The 27,027-nt window shown below is 31.9% G+C and overlaps 2 long non-coding RNA genes across 2 annotated transcripts; both read right to left on the bottom strand.

The window, feature by feature from the left end:
* Window positions 1-9,621: 9,621 nt before the first annotated feature.
* LOC127717840 (uncharacterized) lies at window positions 9,622-17,857 on the bottom strand. Its single transcript, XR_007989433.1, has 3 exons — window positions 17,777-17,857; window positions 14,570-17,342; window positions 9,622-10,896 (listed from the first exon to the last, which is right to left on the bottom strand). It is a non-coding gene; the product is annotated as an uncharacterized LOC127717840 (long non-coding RNA).
* Window positions 17,858-22,534: 4,677 nt separating this feature from the next.
* LOC127717842 (uncharacterized) lies at window positions 22,535-26,447 on the bottom strand. Its single transcript, XR_007989435.1, has 2 exons — window positions 26,364-26,447; window positions 22,535-23,072 (listed from the first exon to the last, which is right to left on the bottom strand). It is a non-coding gene; the product is annotated as an uncharacterized LOC127717842 (long non-coding RNA).
* Window positions 26,448-27,027: the final 580 nt, after the last annotated feature.

The following is a 27,027-nucleotide window of genomic DNA, read 5'->3' as shown; positions in this document are numbered from 1 at the left end:
CACTATAAGAACAAACTATAAAAATCAGTTGAAAAGGTCTTGAATCTAAGTACCTTTTTGTGTACTGTTTTAGTTATCAGTATTGTTTTCATTTTAATTGCTGTTTTTATTCTAAGTACTGTTTAAGTTTTAAGTAACGTTTTTAATCTATAAGTACAGATTTTATTCTGAGTGCTGCTTCAATTCCTTCTAAGTACGGTTTTTATTCTAAGTACTATTCTTATCCTAGGTACTGTCTTAGTTCTTAGTACTGTTTTCATTTTTAAGCACTGTTTTTATTCTAAGTACTGTTTCAAATCTACGTACTGTTTTAATTCTAAAATTAATACTGTTATTAATGAAAGTACTTTTGTCATGGCAAATTTTGAATAAAAAATGTGGAGTATATGTCAATTCATCCCATCCCCGTAGAAGAGGTTTGAATAATTGTTGGGATAATATTTAAATTCTTCTATGTTGAACTCGTTCGTTCATCCTAATAATTAAAATATATGAAAGTGTTCAGCATTTGAAATTGGTGTTATTAGCATAAAAAAGCATACGGAACAAAAGTAAAACGTACAGTTGTTTTTCTGTTTTTGAATTTTTCTTTGCCTGTTTGTTCGTTTGTATGTTTATCCAACGTTTGGTGTGCACTTTCCCTTAATCCTTTTTCTTAGGAAAATGCAGAATGAAAAGAAGGACGTGTAAAGATTGATAATACTTGGCGAGCTATGTGTTTTACCAAAATCTGCCATAAAACATAAGAATATCAAAGTCTCTCTAATATCAACATTATCTGAGGTTGTACCAAATTCAGTTTTTTTGGAGGGGTTGTTATTTTTTTTTTTTGGGGGGGGGGAGCTGGAAATGAAAAAAGACTGTTTAATTTTTCAAGGGTAGCAGGTGTATTCATTATCTATATGTATATAAGATAGAAAAGATAAGAATTAATTTTATTTCAATCTTTCTTGATTTATTTAGATTTTCAATTACTTTGTCATGTTTTTGTCATTCAATTGATTATACATAGTCTTATAAAACTATTTTTCAGCTAGTGACTCATCTCGTAAAGCAAGCAACTCGACCAGGAGCTGCTAATCTGGAAATTGCCAAAACAATGTTTCCGAATTATGACAAGAATAAAGACGATTTTATAACATTCAAAGAGTTTATACAACCTGAACACGACGAATTATGAGAGAAGTCGGCATTTCTTTTATACACCGTACGTGTTGTTTTACTAGGAAATAATCCGACATGCAAGGGTGTGCGTGACATTTAACATAAACAAAAATGTCTGTAAAAACATATTCAAAGTTTCAGTTACGTTCTAATCGTCGGTTTTTACAGATCATGGAATACCTTTCGAGCAATTATAGCGACTCGAGGACGAGCAAATAACATTGAAGATGCTGCCCAGTCAAAATTTGATTATTATGATAAAATATTTAAAATATATACTGTAACAACATTTTATATAGATATCCTGGATTTGGATTTGTTGATAGCTATAATATATATATAGTGTAATTTTAATGTATCATATTTTATTATATACCTATAAGTAAAAACAAGTGAACTGTATGTGTAATACCATCAATGACAATCGTGCTGTATCAGTCATCCGGGAGGATATACCGATATCAGTCACAGTTGTATCTGTTTTACGTCATATCTATACGGGAGGTAGAACATAGTTATTTCGTAGTGCATTTCTTTTAGACCAAAAGAGCAAATTAAAAAAAAATCTCACCTGCTCTATCCAACAGAGATTTTTACAGTGTAGTGTACTACTTTTGGGACAAATTATATTAAAATTATAAAAAAGTCTATCGGCTCTAACTCAAAATATGGATAATTTTATGTTAAGGGGGTCTGTAATTGGCGGTAATTCAGTTTGACAGCTTCAGACATATTAATTTTTGACCTTTTCAAACTGGACCAAATCCCTTCTTTACCTAAAGATTCATGCCTCAAATTTTTTTACACGTAATTTTATCCCCCCTACTCACTATTTTTTGCATAAAATATAAAGGAATAAATTTGGAAGGTATATGAAAAAAAATTTGCAAGTTATACAATATCCACACTAGGGACTCTATTAGACAACGAAAATCAAAGGACGATAACTGTGTCCCCGGACCATATTGATAAATTGTATATTATGAGGCTTTTTTTCTATATCACACACCGTATCAATCCGCAACCAACATAATCCCTCCATAAGAGCTATTTGGATTGCATATAGGTTTTTGGTTTCTCTGGTTGATACTTGTGTGATATTGAAAAATCCATATGAAATTTTCATATTATCAGAAGAATTTCATTCATATTTGACCACCGCCGTAGTAAATGTACTATATCCTTTTTATCTTCTCAGCAATAGCATAGATGTGCCATAACGTTGATTTTTACCCGTCACAGAGACGCTTGATCATTAGTGCGTTATATAAAATGTGTCTATTTTTTATAACAACTAAAAATCGAAGCTAGAAATAAAGAAATAAAGAGATTTAGAAATTCGAATGTTGAACTGGACCATCTATCTCTATTGGTATCCGGTGTAATTATATATCCTTATATATTTCATATAAAAACAAATATTTTCTTTAAACATTGTCAAAAACTTATTGCAGGTCTTATTTTTATGAAATTTCTTCTGTTAAACTCGCAAGTGTTTATAGTTTTTGTGTTTTATTATGAAATGATCATTATTTATTATATACAAGTATTGCAATTAAGTGCAATTTCTTCCTGTATAGTTATATGATTTTTTTAAGCAGAAATTTATATTTAGCTGTTAACAGCGATTATTTTGAAAGCATAAATCATAATATTTTTTTGCATAATTATCGGTAGAAACTGCAGACATTTCTGTGTTTAATGGGGAAAAATAGTTCAATACGCACAAAAAATAACTTAGATAGAATGTTTATTAAAAATGTGTTTTTATATGAAATATATTGAGGAATTTCTATTGGAGAAATATTTCTGACCTCTGACTGGATTTCTTGCGAAAACTTCCCTTAACATGATATGAACTGCGTCGGATAGAAATCGACCTTATACAAATGCACGTATACATGCACATTTATAAGACTTTGATTGATTTTGGAGCATTCAAATACGAAATAAAAGATGAATTGTGGTTTGTTTTGTAGATTTTTAAAAAACGGCTCAATTTTCAAACAGTTTCAGACTTTCCATAGAGATTTTTTCAACCCGAAATAGTTTAACAGATGTATATCATGTATTGATATTCATTTGCACAAAGTCGATTTCTATCCGACGTAGCTCATTGTTATGTTTTATCAGATCTGTTGACAAATTGGCAAAACAAATTACCAAAGCTTGACGAATTCTTCTAATGCTACCAGTGGATGATCATTCATAATAATGAATCAGAAACACTGCATTTTGTCAATTTTCAAGTCTTTCTTAATCGTAAGCTTTAATTCTTATAAGTACACAACATAATATCTCCATTCGAAAGCACTGATCGTCAAAAAAAGTGGGAGTTGGAAACCCCCCCCATCCGCCACTGGGCAAACTCATTGATGCTAATTTACTGTTATTCCTTGATATGGTATATTATATTTCAATACCTTTAATTTCTTAGAGTACATTAACATGAAAAACTAGTTTAACCTCGCCAAATTTTGTATGTGCCTGTCCCAAGTCAGGAGCCTGTAATTCAGTATAGTTGTCGTTTGTTGCTGTGTAACATATTTGTTTTTCGTTCATTATTTTGTACATAAATTAGGCCGTTAGTTTTCTCGTTTGAATTGTTTTACATTTGTCATTTCGGGGCCTTTTATAGCTGACTATGCTGTATGGGCTTTGCTCATTGTTGAAGGCCGTACGATGACCTATAAGTGTTAATTTCTGTGTCATTTGGTCTCTGGTGCATGGAGAGTTGTCTCATTGGCAATCATACCACATCTTTTTTTTATAACTTATGTCTAAAGGTGTATGTGTTAAATGACATGAGACAAGAACCCTATACAATTCTATGAAATTGTCATACATCATATTACAGAACGACGCTTTTATTACTACTAATATAAAAATAAGGAGATGTAGTATGATTGCCGATAAGACAACTATCCACCAAAGTTCAAATGAACTATAGGCAACCGTATGGCCTTCGACAATGAGAAAAAACCCATACCGTATGGTCGGCTATACAAGGCCCCGACATGAAAATATGAAACCAATTAAATTGTGAAAACTTACGGCTTAATTATAACAAAACAATTTACGAAAAACAAATATGACAGACATGAACCAACGACCACCACTGAACTGAAGGCTCCTGGCCTGGGGCAGGCACATAAAGAATGTGGCGGGGTTAAACATGTTTGTGAGCGCTCAACCCTCCCCTAACCTGGGACAGTGGTGTAATCTTATTCTTATCAGTTTCTGAAAGGTCTTGAACGATAACAGTGAAATCAAGACGGCTATGTCGATTTTAATTCTTTGGGGTAAAACATATTACTTGTAACAGTGTTCAAAAAGTAGATTTAAAAAAAAATATTTTAAAATAGAAAAAGATTATAATCAGGAACAATCTTCTTTTCAAGGATAAACGACAGACCTTAGAATATCAAAAGGATGCATATGGTGTCTTATACGTGAGGCAGGACAAAAGTGCTCATGACTCCGTGTCCTGAAAAAAAAACACCCCGAATAACCCAGAATATATATATATTACTTCCAGTGGTATTCATAACGTTAAGGGTTTTCATTCCCCAGGCATGTTTACCATAAGGCGTATTTGATTTAAATGCATTTTAACTTCATAGTTGAATTGGCCTTGATGTTGACGAAACTCGCGTCTGGCGTACTATATTATAAACCTGGTATCTTTGATGTTTTTTTTTTTTTTGCATACTGATCATTTTCCTTAAGTACAAACTCCTCAACGGACGGTATTTATAACAAAACCTTTTGTAAATTGTTCTTTTATGAATTTATAAATTAGTAAGCAATTAAGGTTCAACTCCCTCATGTAAAGTTGACCTTAGATGAATTTGGCTATTTTTTAGGTCCTCTTTTGGTCGTATAGCTCTTCAACTGTTTCAATTCTTATACATCCTTCGCATTCAACTATGCAGCTTTGAGCGTTCCTGGTTTAGGTAAATTTAAAAAAACAAGGGGGGGGGGGGGGGGTCTGACGCATGCAATTTTTAAAGTGTTGTTTTCATTTTTTTTTAATTACGGGTGACACTGAACTACATACTAGCGAGTTTATGGAGGTCACTTATTGTTTACTATAATTGATATACTACAGGAAATGTCCGGAAGAAGATAGGTATATCTGTTTATCTTCTAAGTGGCCACTGGATCAGTCATTTCCGTGTTTACATTCTATTATTATATATCGTAGATCACATACTAAGTAGTTAAGAGGTGTGTCGTTGTCTTTAGTTCTTTAACATATTAACCTACATCTTATTACTACGTTTCATAACTTGATGAAGAAAATAAGACTTGCCTTGGAAGGAAAGATTGCTACATTTGATCGTTTAGTTTTCTACGTATTTATAAATTACTGGCTTTCTCATGTTTAGTTTGAGCGTTCCTATTGAAGGTTAATTCGCAAAAGAGCATCGGACGGACGACATGTTTAAAGTGTTATTTTTCACTTTTTGTTGTATTCAATACATTACATATGTTCTTTGAACCATTTCTGAGCGAAAAATTGCTATGGCGACTATTTCATGTATTTCAACCCTGACAATGCTAGACAAACACGATTAGCTCGGCGTTAGTACTATTAAAATCTATAAAGATGTCTGCAGAAAAAAACATCAATCTTTTTTTCCTAGCCCGCGTTCGTCATGCTTTGTTTCTTGCTTTCAAAACCTTCGTCCTTTAAGTTTTGTTTTCATTGTCCTAGTCCGTTAAGCAATCAATTTGTTTTTGGTTTTCACAGCCATTGTCCGTTAAGCCTCGCTATTTGTTTTCCTAGCTTGCGTCCGTCAAGCTTTGTTCTTTTTTTCCTAGCTTGCGTCCGTCATGCTTTGTTGTTTGATTTCACAGCCTGTGCTTGTCAAGCTTTCTTCTTTGCTTTCATAGCATGAGTCTGTCAAGCTTTGTTATTTCATTAATTGCTAAATACCAGCGGTTTTTTTCACAAAAAATCTTAAGAGTAAAATTACTCGTAAGTCATACACATTTTAGTATAACTTACGATCAATTTTAATCGTAAGATTTTTTGTGAAAAGAGTCGCAGGCGCGTAGCTATGTTTACGTCAAAACGCCCGGGCGTGCACAAGAATTTTGGTGAAAAAAATTGTAATCAAAATAAATTCAAAGAACTGGTTTAAAGCACATGAGCCTTATAATGCTTTCTTCAATGACTTGTAATTGAAGACAAAAGTGACGAAATTTACTTTTTAATCAGATGGTATCATATTGTATATTTGTTCATTTTTTGTCAAAGTCTGAATCTATTGTGAATTCTACTCAGTTTACTATTGTTTAAAGCAATTCATTATCTGCAGAAAAACGATAAGATTTTTTTTCTTTTTTGGGATTTTTTTTAGTATGTGAACGTTTCGTGGTTTTCCGGGGGTTGGAATCCCCCTCTTTTCAAAGTGACTGGATGTGAGCCTGCTTAGAGCTTGATATATTGTAAAGACACTTTTCCATCAATAAACTCACCATATATACCAGGATTGAAATGAGACAATGTGTTGGAAGTCTTTTTTTATGTATAGACACATTTCAATTTATTTGCATCATTGTTTAAAAGCCTACTTATCTTACAGTTTGATATTTCTTATTTGAATAGCACATACTGAATAACTGGTTATTTTTATCTAAAACCAATGATCATATTGTATAGGAGATTTAAATTTTATAGAATGCACTGTATATATTCATCAATTTGATGTACAATATATTACAAATATTCCATTGTAAACCTTAGTATTAGTTATTTTAGGTCATATCAGTTATTCTAATTGGTCGTTGTGAATGAATTGCATATAAAATGAAATAACTTGAAATAAACAGTCTTTTTCAAATTGTTAGTTCCCGAGGATATCATCAGCTCAATTGTCAGTGCTTTGGTACTGACATGACTTTGAACATACTATTCTAAAACTCCCTGTTGATAAATTTAAAAAAAAAATAGTCAGAAACTAAGGTACTAACGGAGATGTTCCAATTGACGTTACTGTAACAATCCCGTCCCCTTTCCCCCCGAATGTGACCTACCAAATTAGAAATATCACCGGGTTTGTACTAACATGAGCAACACGACGGGTGCCAAATGTGGAGCAGGATCTGCTTACCCTTCTGGAGCACCTGAGATCACCCCCAGTTTTTGGTGGGGTTCGTGTTGCTCAGTCTGGTTTTCTATGTTGTGTTTTGTGTACTGTTGTTTGTTTGTCTTTTTCTTTTTATCCATGGGTTTGTCAGTTTATTTTCGACTTGTGAGTTTGAATGTCCCTTTGGTATCATTCTCCTGTCTTGCACTAACTACCTCAGGCAACATTGACTTTGGATAAAGTTATTTATTTTGGCCCTTATGATAATATAGCTTCTAACGTTTCCGCAATTTACACACCCTTGTTTTTCAAATGCTTTGTTTCAGCGTTCCGTATGAAGGCAAATTTAGAAAAGCGCTTCGAACGCATTATATTTTTAAAGTGTTTTTTTTTTCATTTAAGGTATTTATTTGTTTTATATTTTAAAATTGCAGGGTCATTATCTTTATGTATCACTTAGTGACTTACTTGAGCTTTATTATACAAGTTGATACACCCATTCAAGAGAGTCTGAATGGGGTTTACAGATTAGAGAATAGTAGGCCAATGCTACAGAAAAATGGGCTAAAAATAAGAATTAGAGAAAGATATGCAAAAAACAAGTAAAGAGTAGAGAATAATGGGGTGTTGAAATCTAACGAATAGAGAATAATGGGCAAAATAAATATAAAAGAAAAGAAAATAATTGGCAAAAAAAGAAAAAAATAAAGAAAAAAAGTCTAAAACATTATAGAATAATGAAATGAGGGACACCCATCCAAACCCTCACACATGCAACTTTATTTACAAATTTTTAAAGTGGTATCATTGTAGCCTGATATACTAGTAAAGCTGCACTACAATTATAAACACGGAAACTAACAATAGTGTAACAGCATTTTCCACGATCAAAGTACGTGATAAGCAGTGATTATATAACATATGTAAGTGCACGTAAAACCTTACTGAATGATGTTCGCTACTCTGTTTCAAAATATTAATCTTTTTAAATAACAAACTGTTATAAAATGATAGTAAATAGATAACAGAACTAAAGCAGAATTAATGAAAGGTCTGTGTCATTGTTTTTGAGATATGAGCCATTGAAAATTAGGCGGGAAATGAATTTCTCTAGATTTTTCATACATTTAACATTTGTACTCTTTTTTCCTCAAAAACTATTAAAAAATAACAAGGATTTTAAAAGATTTTGAAACGAATAGCTTTTTAAACTATATGTATTAGAATTATGAAAAGAAAAGCAAGGGTCAGTGGGCAAATTTTGAATGACTCTACATGGATAAAACCAGAGGATTCCGAATATCTTACAAAAAGTCAAAAACAAGAGCATCGAACAACCTTAAGGTTGTTTTTGGTATATAATTGACACATTCATTTAGTATGATAAAAACTGTGTAATAATTATCTGGTTTATTTCTTACCAAGACCAAATGGAAATTAAAAGTCTTCAGTCTTTATTTACAGTTGCAAAATACATAAATCTTGCAATCGTTTTTATCTCGCCTACGACGAATACCACCTTAAATAAGACATACAATATACTTTTCCGACATCTTCAGCAACGTATTTAAATGGTTTACAGACCAAAAATGTTTTATATCCAGTGTAATTAGGTCCATGCATTGCAATTGCATACACATGTATTCGACCCTTCAAAGTCATGCTACAAAGAATATGTAATTTTTATATTGTTAAAATTGTTTTTTCTGAATTGTTGTTCTAATAAAGAAGTACTCATAACATACCATTTATTCATTTATATTTTGTGCTTTGTATTATTGAATTCAATGTTTTCATTTTTAAGCATGAAACGATATCCTGTCACTAATAACCAGTCATTCCTCAGAGACTTATGGGATGTTTAAATGCTTCACATGCTTAGATTTGGATAAGGCGTGTTTACAGAGTTTCAACAAATGATAAACCATTTTAGTTCTTACAGAAAACACCATTTGTCATGTTTGTCACTGACATTGAATGACATTTCAACCATGTATATGTTGATAAACATTTTGGGTAATAAGATGGGACATCATGTGCATTACACACCCTCAAATTAAGGTTAATGAAAAGTAATTTTATGTACATTCATGTCCTCACTCATCCCCAGCTGATTCCTTGTAACAAGGGGATCCCTGAGACATCACTTGAATGGGAATTTAAAACATCCTTTCTTTTCATATAGCTCTTCAACTGTTTCGGTTCTTATACGTCATGACTTTCAAAGTTTCGGCATAAAGCGTTCCTAATGAAGGTAAATACAGAACTGCGCATCGAACGCATGAAATTTATAAAGTTTAGATTTCATTTTTTTCAACAAATGGGTTATAAAAGTACATGTACGTATCTGTATAAAAGCTTTGCATGGTCCTTTTAAAATATTAATCATTTATTTTTGAAATGTATATAACAATATTCGTTGTTTATTAAATATTATGCACAAAATAAGTTCTTAGTTGATTCCAAATTATACATCACATATAAAATAAATGCAAATGTGGTAATAATTCTTGAACTTTCACGAACATTTAACCAGTAGAAAAGATCAACGTTTATCATAATGGCAAATATGAAATTAATATTATGAAGAATGTTCTCATGTTGTAAAAAAATTTGTTCTAGGCGTTGGCAGTGATAGTTGAAAACCAAACGATTTTACAGATCTCTTCAATCCTCTTAACTTGTTATCATATCCGTATATACATGTGGTTATACCATATATAAAGAAATAATATGATTATAAAATGCTATTTTGTCCAATGTTTACAATGCACATAACAGTGGTTCAAAAGTGTGTTGCATTCAGTAATGCCACACAAAAATTGAAAATAAAATGCTATTTTGGCCCATGTTTACAATGCACATGACAGTGGTGGTTCAAAAGGGTAGTGCATTCAGTGATGCCACACAAAAATTTGAAAATAAAATGCAATTTTGTCCAATGTTTACAATGCACATGACAGTGGTGGTTCAAAAGGGTAGTGCATTCAGTGATGCCACACAAACATTTGAAAATAAAATGCAATTTTGTCCAATGTTTACAATGCACATGACAGTGGTGGTTCAAAAGTGTGGTGCATTCACTGATGCCACACAAAAATTTGAAAATAAAATGCTATTTTGTCCAATGTTTACAATGCACATGGCAGTTTATCGACATTCTGGTACATTCAGTGATGCCACACAATAATTTGAAAATGAAATGTCATTTGTCCAATGTTTATAATGTACATGACAGTGGTTCGACAGTCTGGTACATTCAGTGATGCCACACAATAATTTGAAAATAAAATATTATTTTGTCCAATGAATGTTGATAATGTACATGACAGTAGTTCGACAGTCTGGTGCATTCAGTGATGCCACACAATAATTTGAAAATAAAATATTATTTTGTCAAATGTTTACAATGCACATCGCATAAGTTCCATCGACTGGCACAATCAGTGACACAAATCGTTCTGAAGATGGAAGACCGGTCAATAAAAGATGCGTATGGACACGGATGATTGATACAGTTCCGATTAAAGCGCATATTGCACGAGTCGCATTCCCTTCGGTGTCGAATTGAAATCGTTCTTCCTGATACCATCATAGGAAGGCAAATAACAGCTACTAAGATTATGGTAATCTTCTAAAAATAAACAAATTTATCAATTATTAGATTGATTGGTTGTAATGGTTTTATGCCACAGAAAACATAAGACAATTTGAGGCGATGAGCATGGAAAGGGCGATATTAAATTAAAATGAAATTAATTCGAATAAGAAATGGGAGGGTTTTGATGGCACAAAAAAATGAAACAAATTGTGACGCCTACTAGAAATATATGAAGTGCACAGAGAACCATTCTGAATATTGACGTGGCAAATTGAAACCTCTTTTTCAAAATTTAAAAAAGGGTTCTTCAAAATGTGCAAATCGGAGCACTCTCTAATCACGCTTCCAATTATGGTCTATCGCATATTTTAACTTAAATACCACTGTGATAATGGAACCCCCTTATCCACGGCTGCTCTGTGAGTACAGCTGTTGGTTACCGTCGGATAATATCAAGTACACAAAATTAATATAATCGTAAAAGACAGGATAATCAACTGAAGGTTCGGTGGTTGAAGACCAGTGGAAATCTTTTACCAATATTAGAGATGTGAAATACTAGTATTTGTTATACAAGAATGAACCCTATCCTAGACAGACACGCTAAACTAGATTTGAAGGGTGATGGCTCTCACAGCTAGAGAAAAGGGAAGAGAAGTAACCAACTCATAGTGATTTTAACAGTTTGTTCATATGTTGTGCTGTTGGATATTTTTTTCATTGAAATCGTTTAAAATATAGGCATAATTGTAATTATGTTACAAACGTCTTTGATAATATTTTTAAACGCAGCTTGTTTTAAGTAGGAGTAGAAAAATTCCAATCCAAATCCAACCAAGCTACCATAGGAAAATGGAAAGAAACTGAGTGAATTTGGAGTACATATGTTCGTGGTTGTGTTTTCCATGATAACTATATGTTCATAGTGCATATAATTGTCAACATGGATTTGGCTATTTTTTTTTAGATTCTTTTTGGTCATATAGCTCTCCAACTGGTTCGGTTCTTATACATCATTGTCTTTAAAATGTTCGGCTTTGGGCGTTTCAGATGAAGGTTAATCCAGAAAAGCGCATAGGACGCATGAAAGTTATAATCTATTGTATCATTTTTTTTTCTTCAAGAAAGTCCAATGACGACTAAAGCATTTACATATACCAATAACTAGATGTTGTACGATAGACAATGAGAAAATTATCCATTGCAGACCAAATTACAACGATGTATATCCCAAATAAGAAAACTATCTACTGTAGACCAAATTACAAGGATTGATTACTAATGAGAAAACTATCCACCACAGACCAAATTACAAGGATAGAGATAAGTGCTTATCTTGACACGGCCTTCAATCATGACCAACAACCTTACCGTAATGTACGCAAAAAAGGGCATCGGGATAATAAAATGTGAAACAATTTAACCAACTACAGTGAATAACATTTAATGAAAACTATTGCCATACAGCTACCAGCGACAACTGTTCGACTACAGTATCAAGGATTGGGGCAGACCAACAAAGAAAGTGGCGGAGTTGGACGCGTTCCGTCTACACAAGACTCATGAGTGACAATCGAATCAAGAAACTCAAATCAATTACAGAGAGTTGAGGACAAATAAAAACCAAACATTCAAAAAGGTTGTGCTAAATCTTTGTTAAGATCGTACATGTTTCTGACGTCAACACACTCCTCCTTACCTAATAAATTTTTGTATAACTTGATAGCAATGTATGTTTCGTTGTGTATTAAACTATTTTAAAAATAAAATCAATGACGGTATGGACAAGAGAGGAGATACCAAAAAATGTAAACTACACGTTATAAATGTCATGCGTCCGAAGCGCTTTTCTTGAAAATTTGAAATCCAAGGATGTGTAAGGACCCGAAACAAAAGAGCTATATGACTTAAAGGAGACCTAAATATATTACCAAATCCATCTCAGGTCAAAAGGGACATTCAAACTCATAAGTTGAATATATACTGACCACGCTACGACAATAAAAGAAAAAGACCAAAAGACAAATAACAGTATACAAAACACAACATAGAAAACCAAAAACTGAGCAACACGACCCCCACCAAAAACTGGGGCTGATCGCATGTGATCCGGAAAAGGGTAAGCAGATCCTGCTTCACATGTGGCACCCGTCGTGTTGCTAAAGTAAGAACAAACCCGTTGATAAGTCAAATTCGGTAGGTCACTTTCGGGGAAAAGCAGGGCGGGATTGTGGTTTTGACAATTGGAATATATCCGTCGCCATCTGTGAAACAGATGTTCCGTAACGGTCAACCAACTCGTCATGGGTCGTAAAATTTTCGAAGGGATGCTTTTAACTTTAACAGTTTAACAGCTATCTTGTGAGAAGTAACCCTCAATCAAGGAAAAAAATGATAGGAAACGTAAGCCCCGGACAATCGTATCAACTGGTAGATATATACTCCATATGCAAGCGCTGTTGGGTTGTTGCTACATAGAAATGGAAAGTTCACAATTGGGAAGCTGAAGTCATCTTTTTGACGTAAAGTTTTGTTATTAAACTACCCTCATTGTCAATTTCTAGATGCAAGTGAAGATATGAGGCAGGCTTAATTGTATCTGTGGTTTCCTTTATTTCAAGTTCGATGGGATAGATGCGTTCAACATAGTCACCAAGCTTTGAATTATTTAGTGAAAGGACATCATCTATATAGCGGAAAGTTAAGTTAAAGGATTATGCTAGCTTCTTTTCATTTCTCCTTAGAAGCCCCTATATGAAATCAGCCCCATATGAATAAAGGAACAAGTCGACAAGAAGAGGAGCACATTTGGTTCATATAGGAATGCAAATTGTTTGTTGAAAACACGTCCTCCAAACGTAACAAATGATAATATCAGTTTCAGAGAATTTTTGTTTGAATCAGAATTATTTTGTACAACGTACGATGTATCCCTGCCTAAGGCAAGATACCTGTACGTTGGCCATTCTTTTCTCATGAAACATAGCAGAACCAACTCTTTCTTTTAGTTTGGAATGGAGAATAGTTGTATAAATTGTAGAAAAGTCAATTGTTTTAAAGCTATTGCAAGATGAAAGATGACAACAATTTAGAAAATGTGTAGGCATACTCTATTAATAATCACCTCTTACATAAACCCCAAGTACAATGAATGGACAATATTTAAGAAATTATCATAATGTTAAATTGATAACTTTTTAGAATAAAATTATTCAAAGGACCAATAAGTTTTCAAAGATCATTTCTTAATTAAAAACTCTATACGCAACTTTACTGTAAAAATTAGAGTAGACTATCTTATTATTATATATATTACTCATATGGTATATTGTCCTTTCATGTAATGCTAAATTCTTTGTTTTTTTATTTTTAATTTTTATATCTTAAATGAAGTCTGTGGTTAAAGTGCATTACATCTTCGATTTGAAAAAAAAAACAAATGTTACACATTCGTCTCTGAAACAGCAAAAGGCAATTGCATATACTCAAATATTTAATATTAGTAATAGTAATATTAGTACTTTTGAGTATTACTAAATATGATATAATAAGAATAGTTAAAGTATTAATCAATAAATGTTACTTAATAGAATGTTCAAAACGTAGCATTTAAAAAATGAACACTAGTTCTGAAAAAAGAGTTTATCTATAAGACGTGTGCTAAATAACTTTGAACTTAAAAATCTAGTACAATTATTGTACTTACCATTTTAGCATACCTATCTTCAGTTCAGTTCAAAAATAAATTGATGACTGATTTTTACATCGAATGTTGTATAATTTCAACCACAATATTTGTCAGTTTCGATGTCACATCCGTCTAAAACGTGTCTTAAACCGCTAATTTTAATATAAAGCGACTGAACAAAATGTGGTAGTTTCGTCCAAATGTATTTCACCTAATATGTTGTATATATATATAGGTACACTGATGTTTCGCGTTTTGAAACCGACAATATTATAAGCACAGTAGTAAGTGCTCTTATGTTGATATGAAATATCATTGACAAAACTCGTCAAAGATACAAGGCTCGAATCAAAACAACTATCTACTCTAAATATCTACCAAACTAAGCAACAACTGATGCTATAAAACCAAGCAATTGATCTAAACAATGATAAAAAGTGGTAAAACATAATATTTATGCATTTAATAATCATGAATTAAAACCATACAACTGTACAATGACAATTATGTTGCTGTTGTGAGGGTTGTAATGGTTGCTTGTGGAAATGTTAAATTTCTTCATGGTTTACTCAAAGATTATGAATGCACATTCTTCGAAATGTTACTTAAATATCTGATGATATATTAATATTCATAATATAAGTTTATAACAAATATAAGCACAATACCCCAAAGATTGCTAGAAAATTACCAAATCTCTAATGATATGTAAATATTCAAAATATAAGTTTATAGCAAATATAAGCACAATACCCCTAAGATTGCTAAAAATTTAACACAAAACTGTGATTTTTATTAAAAAAAAAGGGGGGGGATTAAGCACAATAGCCATGAATAAATCATAAGAAAACTCACAATCGTTAATGAATCAACTAAACGCTTTGAATTCATGTATATGAAGTGCTTTTCTGGTGTTACCTGCACAAGAGATGCGTAGTACGTTAACGTTGTAACTTTAACAAAACAAGACCGGTAATAACAATGTCCCCGATTAAAGATTAAATTCAAACTAACTGACGCCAGTTTTTTGTCGACCCCTCATTACTCTTTATGAATAGACCAGATTAAAAAATTGTCTTAAAGCTTGTTGGTTGTTTTACTATTCTAATACGTCACAATTAAGGCTCCAAAAAAATCACGCTATAAAATTTCTAAAAGACTGATTTCAGAATACCCGAGTATCACTTATGTTTCATATGCGTTATTTCTCTTTCTGATAGTTGCATTTGAAATTTAATTGCCATAAAATAAAAAATGTTAATCGACACATATGTTCAGCTGTTTAACGATATTTATTTTAAGAGAGAGGGATAGAGAAACTTGTTTTTGAAATAATATTAACCAAAATGTAATCGAAAACATAGAAGGTAAATATCCCACTTTTGCCATTCTGTGCACAGAACAAGTATAACTTTTCAGTACATGTAGTGACTGGTATTGAAATATATCATGAGAGGCCTATTCAAGTGTTCGGAAAGAATTTTTTCTTGGAAAAGGTATAGATAATCATGCCAAATTATGCAGATAAGGATTTTTTTAGTTTGTTTTTGTTTTTTTAAAGATTGGGAGACACTTCTACTAAAATGATTTAAAGTTGTGTGTTAAATTCCCATGAAACAGAATACATATACATACATTCAACATTCAGTAAAACAAATATTGATGACTTAACTTTTGTCATAACGAAAACGGTTCCAGTTGTAAAGTCATTCCCTTTGCTCTGGTCGATTCTTTGATTCAGGAATAAGTCAATAATTGTGGCATGTATCTTAAATATGCGTTTTAGAATGAGATATCAATGTTTACGCAAGTGCATTTCCAAAGATATAATCATAACTTCTGAGACCTTGCCTCAAATGTTGCAAATTTTAAAATTGATCGATGTCGACCTGTTTAAACAAAGACAAATCCAAGATGGCGGTCTTCTTAATGTTTAATTCAACAATATATAATTACATTAATCGTGATCATTTATATGTATTGTGTTTCTCTATTTATACCGCTCGTAGTAGTTGATGACTGTTGGTCTTCTCTGCAAAGTTGTTACAACATCAGTTTCTTGTGAAAACACGTCAAATCATTAAGATCTAGCCGCAACCACGTAAATATTTAAATTCACAAGTCAGGTTATAGATATAGATTACGCTATCGCTAACAAAGGCGTTTCAAACTATCTGAAACACGACCTTGTTTTATGTAATATCCAGTGATACTTTAATCTTCCTAATAAATCTATTGAAATCATATTGTGAAGACACTAAATACTTTTCAATAGTGGACAAAATATTCTTAGATTTTAATACCATTTTCTAAAAACCATCATTGATTTTTTTATGTTTGTCCTGCTTATGTACAAATTCCAAGATTATATCATTATACGTCAACGTTTTATCATTGATTTTTTTAATCTCTGTCCTACTAATGTACAAAGTCCAAGATTGTTTTATCATACGTCTCTGTCCTGCTAATGTACAAAGTCCAAGGTTGTTTTATTATACGTCAACGTTAACATTGATTTTTTAATCTCTGTCCTGTTTATGTACAAATTCCGAGAATGTATTATTATGTGTTAGTGTTTAAAGCACAGTTTTTCACACTCATCCCAGATCTCAGCACATCGATGGGCCCATGCTGACTTAATTACCATAATATTCGTAGATGGGCATTGCTGTTCAGTACACTGTCTATTATACCAAGCGTTACAAGATGCGCAGTCTCGAATTGGAACCTTTCTGGTTGCAACAATTAAACAGCAAATCAATGCAGTAGCCCAACAATATGTATTTCGTATCTGAAAGCAGAAGAATAGAGACGAAATGATATAAATCCTTTTTTTTTTAAATGTACATAATTGTTGAAAATACATTTAATGAAAAGACTAAAATGTGAATAATATTGAAATAATAGAGTATATATGTTTTATGCTAAAAATTTAAAACTTTCTGATTAAGTATTTTTTTTATGTAAACCAGAATAAACTTTATAGACGTATTTTAAAATTTTCAGTTTTGTTTCGATTGCCCCAATGAAAGTATGAAGGTACGTCTTTACATCTGAAAAAATCGAAATATTGTCGAGAAAAAAATATATACCTATACAAAAAAGAATAATTTCAGTCCTTTTTTTCTGCAAAAAAAAAATGCAATTAAGCTTCATTTGAACTATATAAAACTTACAGAAGTGTTAGTCTGTAGTAATCATAGTTACAGTAACAAAAGTACTTACCATGTTAACATAGCTTTCTTTATGTTTACTGGGAAAAATAAAAATAAGACTTATTCAACACCAAATTCTTCGGTAATTTGAATCATATTTTACATTGTACATTGTATATATAAAAGCGATGTCACTTCCGACAAGAAATATTTTTTAACCGCTTACTTGAAATTATTGCGTCATAACATAATTGTGGTTTTGTATTTTATGCTTTTCATTTTATTTTGAGGAACAAGACAGTAGCAAATGGACTACTTTAACATATTGGAGATGAATAACATGATAAAAATATATTTTGAATCGGTTACTAATATTTGGCTATCTGATTAGTTCGTACATACTGTCGCGAAGCGTTGGAACTATATTTGACGCACTGGGAGAGTTAATAAACGCCACCTAATAACGAAGTCCAAGTCGTATGCATGGAACTTAAGTGTTTAGATTTTATGAATAGCAAACGTTTCATGATAAACTTTGCCTATTTGAACTGTAACATTAATATTGAATGAATGAAATTGTTGTGAATTGAAAGATCTTTAATGTATATAGGAGCTATCCCAGACTTTTTATGTGATAGGATGTGCAGGCTTCTTAAAAGTGTTAGTCGTACTCTCAGATCAAAGTGTTTGAGAAGTAATGAATATCAAAAGTTTGATGGTTAGTTTTACCTAATTGAATTACAACCTCAACAATTGCATGATTGCAATAATTGTGAATATAAATAGTTATGAAAAGAGGCGGATGATACCAAAGAGACATTTAGAACCCAAAAGTCAAAGACAAACTGCTGACGCCAGTGCCAAACGACGAAAAGACGAACAAGTCTACAAAACCTCACGTAGAGCTATGACCGTTATATAAAACAGGCGAAATGTTTCATTCCATAGTTTTGTTTCATATTTGTGGAACAAACTGTTCTTTACAATCTATTAGCTACTCGCATTGGATAATACCACGGCTACGAAATAGAATAACATATCCACGGAAGGCCAGCAGTTCTTGTTATACACGTGGCAATCGTTCAGTTGTTCATTTTTAGATTTATAGATAGAATACACTAAACTTGTTGGTGTATACCCCTGCCTGATTCGTGTAATTTCATTTGGAGTTTGAACCCCAAACCCTCGGGATTTGCATCTCCACCCCATCCAACATTGTTGGTTTAGTATCTGTTATGTGCAACTAAAAAGTATGCTATTATGAGGGTGTGGATGGAGGGTCCTTCATTTCTGTATATTCTTTAAATATTTAGGCCATTTTTCATTATTCTTTATACTTTTTGCCCATTATTCTCTTTTCATTATATTTTAGCACCTCATTATTCTCTATTCTTTATTTGTTTTGTCCATCTTTCTCTATTCTTTATATTGTTCCCCATTATTCATATTCTGTAAACCCCATCCACACCCTCTATTATAACCTAACATTTAAATCAACATCATTACTTCTTGGAGCACCTGAGTTCAACCTCGGTTTTTGGTGGGGTTCCTGTTGGTCAATCTTTCGTTTTCTTTGAAATGTGTTGTTGACCTGTTCGTCTTTTCGTCGTTTTAATTTTTTTTCGCCATGGCCTTGTCAGTTTTCTACGACTTATGAGTTTAGAATGCCCCCTTAGTATCATCTGTCCATTTCCCACTGGTGACTGAATATAATTAAACAATGAATATGCATATGACCTAAATATAATATTTCACAAACATCTTCATCAAAACTTGAATATTTTACATTTCAAAGGTACTTTTAAATATTTTTTTTGTTTCCATTTGGAGTTGTTTTATTTACTGTAACTTGTATGAAAGCTGAGAAAAAGATAAAAAAAAACATCGTAAGGAAATTTCATTGACCAATAATTAAATCAACTTATACAATTGAATTAGTAAAAAAGACCCCCCTCTTCCCCCACCCACCAGTAAAATTATTGCAATTACAACTTTTATGTTAGTATCAACATTATGATCTTAAGTAATTTTATCGTGTATTTATCAATTTCCTTGTCACATCCGACTATAAGTTCATTTCACATATTAGGAGAGAAATTTATTACCACTTTATTTATTTTTGTTCATAAATTATGAACTTATTTTCTTACCTCGAGGTCTACAGGTCAAGTTAGAATTATTATCTTAAGTTTATAACTATTGTTTCGTGTCACATTTATGGAATTTGCCATGATAATGGCCTGCATGTTGAAATATTCATATCATTTTAAGCCAACCACAAAATTCTATCAAGTCGTATAGTAAATCATGTCTTTTTTTAATTTGTTTCCCAATAACAAAAAAAGCAGATCCTTCAAAATCCCAATTTAGAAAAAAATGCAAAACTAATTTTTCATTAATGTTTATGGATTTGAAAGATTTAGCAACCAGTTTTTTCTTTAAATGAATGATTAGTGCAAAAACTGTTATAAGGACCAACGATTTCAGCATGTCTTTGGGGTCATTTATGCTATTCAAAGTTTCTTCTAATGTTTTATAGTTTTCAATATATTTGGCAATAACGCAAGAATTGGGTAAAAAATTATCATTTAAGGGAAATAACTCTTATTAAGAGTCAACTGACCATCTCGGCAATTTGACATTTTTGTAGGTCTTGTATTTCTAGTCATTATTGTACCCCGTGCTACGCGTTGCGGGAGACATGGAAATATCGGGTGTTAGCGCTCTCATGTGTACAATTCTTGCCAGATTTTTATGAAACTTATATAATAAGTTTATATTAGCAATGTCTTGGACTAGTTCGAAAATCAGTACTGATCAATTATTTTTAAAAGAGTTGTGCCCATTGGAAACATTAGTTATATTGAAAATTGCATCGTTAGCGCTCTCATTTGTACAATTCTTGTCAGATTTTTATGAAACTTATATCATAGGTTTATATCAGCTATGTCTTGGACGAGTTCGGAAATCAGTGTCGATCAATTATTCTAAAAAGAGTTATGTCCCTTGGAAATAAAAATTATTTGGAGAATTGCATTGTTAGCGCTCTCATATGTACAATTCTTGCCAGATTTTTATGAAATCTATATTATAGGTTTATTTCATCAATGTACTTGAAGAGTTCAAAAATCAGTGCCGATCAATTATTTTCAAAAGAGTTATGCCCTTGAAAATATTGATTATATGAAAACTTGCAATATTACCCCTCTCATGTGTTCAATTTTTGCCAGAATATTATGAAACTTATATCAAAGGTTTATATAAGCAATGTTTTTGACACTTTCGAAAATAAGTCCTGATCAGATATTTTTAACGAGTTATGCCCCTTGGAAATATAAATTATAATGGAAATCACATTGTATTTGCTCTGAAGCCTTCATTTCTCTTAAGATATGAATAAAAAGTTTTAAAGAACAAAAAAAAAGTTCTTTTTTTAGTTATTGCCCTTGTACCTTGAATAGATAAAATATGTGCAACGTGGGGGACATTGGAACTATGTTTTTTTATTGATATTTGAAGGTTTTTTGTAGTGTTCAAGATAAAAGGCATAAATGAAAAAAAAATGGTAAAAATCGTCATTTAAGTGCAATAACTTCTGTAAGAAGTCGTATGACAGTTTAAATATAAATGGACAGTCGTTAGGTTTTAAAACAATCTGAACAATCTGCTATGTCATATTTTCTCTATCTCAAGCGGTTTTTTAGATACTGTACATTCAGAAATTATTGCGAGTTTTTTTATTTTATTAATGTGAATAAAGCGACTGACTGGGTGATAATCGCAATAATAAGAACTTGTATTTTGATATCTGATACAAATAAGTGTATGCAGATTTTTCCTGAAATCGCAATAAAAATCTCGCATTTTTGTCCATTCTTCAAAATTCGCAATATTAAATGCACGTAATAATTTCTGAATATTTTTGCCATGTCGTCTATGTTTTTTCAGGCGGTATCATCGGACATATTTTTTAAATTCCATACCCCAATGATGATTATTGTCAATTTGATACCAATTGGTACAGTTGTTCCAGAAGAGAAGAGTTTTGTAAAGGTTAATGGATGACGGATGATGACGGACGGTAAAGGATGAGAATAGCTCACTTGACTCCAAAAAGGTATGTTAGAAATCAAGTCTACCGAAGAACTTATTACTGAGCTACACTGAGCTACACTCGGGGACTATCAGTTAATCAGCAGCGATATGCAAAAATTAGCATTAAACATTGAACTTAAACATTGTAAATTTAATCAACAAATTATGGTTAGGCTCTGAAAATATTAAATAATTAATTAAAAATAGTTAACCATATTATATGCATGTAGTGCTAGTATCACGTGGTCTAATGGTCAATGTACTTGAAACTTTTATGTTGCATTCATTAATGAAATAACACACAATAATCTCATTTTTTGAGTTTTAAACTGTTTCCTTAACTAAAATAAAGAATCTCAACCTTCGAAACATTCTGTCATGTCAGATTTTCTATATCTATAGCGACTAGATAATTATAGACAAAGCATGCATTTTATCCCTATGCGACAGTGGTGTAATAGCACAACATAAAAACAAACTTATGAGAGAAAGAGTGGTATATCAATGAAAAAAAAAGGAATATGGATATAAAATAATAGGATGCTTGAATTAAATGTTAGAAACGCCACTCAAATTTTAAGCAGACATATAGGCACTCATACCACATCTTCTTATATCTATATATGGTGTTCCGGGGGATAAATATATATACAATAATCGTTGCAGTTGTAAAAGCCCCGACGATGAATCTGCTAGGGTATTCAAAAATAATTCTTGGCTTCTAAACACCAAATACATTTATAATACATTTATTGTGTAAAATATGTATAAAAATATAAAGTTCATAATTTTCAATGTCTAATATTACCACGTGATATGAAGTACTGAACGCTTTAGTTGAGCAAACCTAAATATAGAAGCTGCCTTCTGGACCAATATGAAAAATGTATGTGCACAATATACAAATATCTCTCAAACAGAATACTTTGCAGGTATACCATGTCCACAATATGCCAGTTTAATCCGGATCAGAAAGGTCATTTTTGACATTGGATGTCCACACAATCCTTTAATTCTATTGTATACACACGTTTCAACAGAGAACGTTACAATGAAATAAACCATCATGTCTGCCTGCAGTAAATGTCACAATGGTGTAAGAGTCGGGCGCAGTACAAAACACAAGCCGCTTTGAAAACCGGACATGGGTGATCAATACATTGTTGATTGTAATTAGTATTACAAGAGTCACAATCTCGGATAGGAATCATCTCCACTGTAATTATTAAGCTGATGATAAGGAGTATCAACAAACTGCATGTAGTCCTTTTCTGAAAGCAGAACAAATACAAATGACGAATGCATTTAAACAATGTCAGATGAGTTACACTTTATTTAAAGTACATTAGAAAGATCAGTGTCTGAATTAAAAAATAAAATATATATATAATAGTTAAATATAGTAAGAATGGATCTATACCAGCTGCTGGGTTACCTAAAAGGGGTGTTACGTATTCCGGAGAGTAATCCCTGAACTACAGAATTCCATTACGGTTCTCGTTCTCAGTTTTTGTTACAGTCAATCATTAAAACAAAATTTACATGGAAATACGCCGTAAATATCTTTCATTGGGGATGGCTATGGATAACAGTATCTTTAATATAATTAGAAAATATAGAGAAAAAACGTCATGTTAAAAAGAAGTTAAAAACTCCTGTTCCAAAGATATCTTCACCCTTTTGTTCAAATTCAAAAACAAAGATGGCAAGTTACTGATAAAAAGTGCAAACATTTGTTTACAGTGCTTACTAAAGAAAAGTTAATCACAACAAACTCGGTTGTAACTCATCTCTAAAGCTGACATTATTTTTATAAGATGCTACACATGTAAGCATAATAAAAAGAAACAAAATTAAGAGGACAATTTTCCTTCATTATGCGTTAATTGTTTTATGGAAGGGATCCAAATCCAAGTTTTAATCTAATTTATGATCTAATTTATGATCTAACTAATGTTTACAGTGCTTACTAAAGAAAAGTTAAGCAACACAACTCTGTGGTAACTCAACTCTGCGGTAACACAACTCTGCGGTAACTCAACTCTGCGGTAACACAACTCTGCGGTAACTCAACTCTGCGGTAACACAACTCTGCGGTAACTCAACTCTGCGGTAACACAACTCTGCGGTAACTCAACTCTGCGGTGACTCAACTCTGCGGTAACACAACTCTGCGGTAACACAACTCTGCGGTAACTCAACTCTGCGGTAACTCAACTCTGCGGTAACACAACTCAGCGGTAACACATTTCTGCGGTAACACAAATCTGCGGTAACTCAACTCTGAAGCTAATTTTATTCTTAAAACATTCAAATATGAATTAAAACAAAAAGAATTGTTTGCTCTATATGTAAAACAGAACAAATACCAGTATGTAAATATTAGTTAGAAAACAAATTTTAGATGGTCAGTTTTACACTAACATGCTTTCATTAAAGTTTTGATCTAATCTATGAAAATATAAACATGCAAAACATTTGTTTACAGTGCGTACTAAAGAAACGTTAAGCAAAACAACCGTGTACCTCAACTCTGAAGCTAACAGCTAGCACTGCATGGATAAAGCCAAAGGATTTCGAATATCGGGCAAAAAATCAAAAACAAGAGGAGCGAATATCCTAAAATCGGATATAACAAAAGCTGTAAATTCACGACCATTGTCATGTACCAGGTTATTGGGCGCAACAAACATTGTGAAAACATCAATAATATCGAAAGTCACCTCTGAAACACAATTTGACGTGAGAGCTCTAATGTTATGCGATTTTATCGAAACGTATATAGATATAGGAAGATGTAGTATGAGTGCCAATGAGACAACTCTCCATCCAAGTTACAATTTATAAAAGTAAACCATTATAGGTTAAAATATTTAGATATCAATTGAAAGACAGAATTGTTCGTTCCATGAGTTAAACAGAAGAACAATTACCAGTACATAATCCAACTCTGAAGCAGCTAGCTCCTTTTTCTTTAATTAGCTAAGATATATCAATTAAAAATAGAATTGTCAGCTTCATAAAAATAACCCAGCAGAACAAATACCAGTATGTAAGCATGATAATAAGAAAATAAAGTTTAGAATGCAATTCTACTTTAATACGCTTTATGTAAAGTTTGTGTGGAGGGTTCCGACTTACAGTTTTAATCAAATTTCTAAAATTATAAGAATTGTTGACTTTATACAACCAAAACATGTAATTCAGTGGTTGTCGTTTGTTGCTCTGTAACATATTTGTTTTTTCGTTCATTATTTTGTACATAAATTAGGCCGTTAATTTTCTCGTTTGAATTGTTTTACATTTGCCATTTCGGGGCCTTTTATAGCTGACTATGCGGTATGGGCTTTGCGCATTGTTGAAGGCCGTACGGTGACCTATAGCTGTTAATTTCTGTGTCATTTGGTCTCTTGTGGAGAGTTGTCTCATTGGCAATCATACTACATCTTCTTTTTATATGTACCATTCAGAAAGTCAAATTTGTTCAAAGAGTTATAGGGAATAACACGAGTTTTCAACTTGAATAATTAAGCTGAAGGCAGAATTCGATTTAACTCTGACAGTGCAATGATTTGTTACTTCAAATTTACACGATCAGTAACTTCGGCAAGCCAAACGAGCTTGAAAATGTTTTTAATACATGTAGTATTAACTTTTCTCCAGTCGTTGATAATTCATATAGGTATATGAAAAATTCTCTTTTTTTTATATAAAAATCAATGAGATCGTTTAATTTTTTTTATATTTATTGGGAATTTTAAGTCAATATTAAGAGAAGAAGTAATGGCAGTAGAAATACAAACTATAAAGTACCGAAGTTGCGTCCTATTTTCAATTAAAAAAAAAAAGGAGCACCACGTGCTAACAACATTTTTTTTTATGATAGAACAGCGACAAATCAGTAATTTGGGCAACTGTATGAGCTTTAATAATATGCTGTTTTCATAACAATCCATTTATTTGTAGGTAAATAACTATTTCAAAAACATACTGTGCGTTAACAAAGCTTTCGGATGGTACGATACAGTCATATGTCCCATGGGTGCAGTAGAAATAATTTAGTATGCCCATGTCATTCCTCTACTATATGTATGTTTTTATAGCTGCAAGTTTTTTATTTGTGATTTTTACACTTCCGATATAACTAAATTTTGTATATATATATTTTTTTTTTTTTTTAATTATTCATTACGCAATTGATGTTCTTTGATATTATCTTGAATTATTCAAGCTTTTGAACAGTCATGTTTTAAACGATACATTTTTTTCTGTAAAAAATAAGATTAAGTGTAAATTTCAGTACATAAATTATGCAATTGGTAAAGTTGACTTTAGGTTTTTGCTGATTTTATAGGCCTTTTTGTACTTGAAAGCGTTTTATTTTTTTTTATCTCTTTAAAATGTTGTGTACACGTGTTATGAAAATTACTCCAAAAACACGTGTAGTTTGCACTGCAATCTTTTTATTATTAATGCGTGTTCTAAAACAAATATAGTAGGTTTCGGCTTCATCATTCTATTGAATATACAGTTTGTGTCAATAATCATGGTAATAAACTTACCATTTTGATCTATGTTATTCCGATATAAAATTTTGCCGCCGAATGTTATTTCAAACAAAAGTAGTCTTATTTATACAATAAATGCTAAGTAATTTTATGTAACTGCAGTCCATTAAGTGTCATATCCGGGTATAAGTATACTCTAACCGCTGAATATAAGTGGCCGTATTGTTTTGTGGTGATGTTGTTTACTATCTGTTTCCCCCTTTTAAAGGGAATACATGTCTTTATCTTTAAAGATGTAAAATTTAGTACGGGGAAAATATTTATTATTTGTGAAATATGAAGACGATTCAAGAGAGAACAAGTAAAATATTTGTTTACGTTTTAAATAAGGAGATAAACGGAATTCTGTTTCTTGTCGATTAGGTAATGGCATTTAATCGATCCAGAATCTACTGCTGAGGAGAAATTATAAATCATAAATCGTGGTTCTGAATGATTTAAATTTTGTAGGTCACATTTCTCTATTATTTATATTTTTTGCTCATTATTCTCTATTCTTTATATTTTAGCACACCATTATTCTTTATTATTTTTTTTGGCCTATTTTTATTTTCCCCCATTCTTTATTATTTGACCCAATTTTCTACAATATTGGCCCATTATTCTCTATTCTGTAAAAATCCCATCCAGACTCTCTTTAATGATCCGAATAAAACAC

The sequence above is a fragment of the Mytilus californianus genome, unplaced genomic scaffold (assembly GCF_021869535.1).
Source record: "Mytilus californianus isolate M0D057914Y unplaced genomic scaffold, xbMytCali1.0.p SCAF_10, whole genome shotgun sequence".
Lineage (NCBI taxonomy): Eukaryota > Metazoa > Mollusca > Bivalvia > Mytilida > Mytilidae > Mytilus > Mytilus californianus.
The sequence above is the reverse complement of the archived record's forward strand: the minus strand, read 5'-3'. Positions and strand labels throughout refer to the sequence as shown.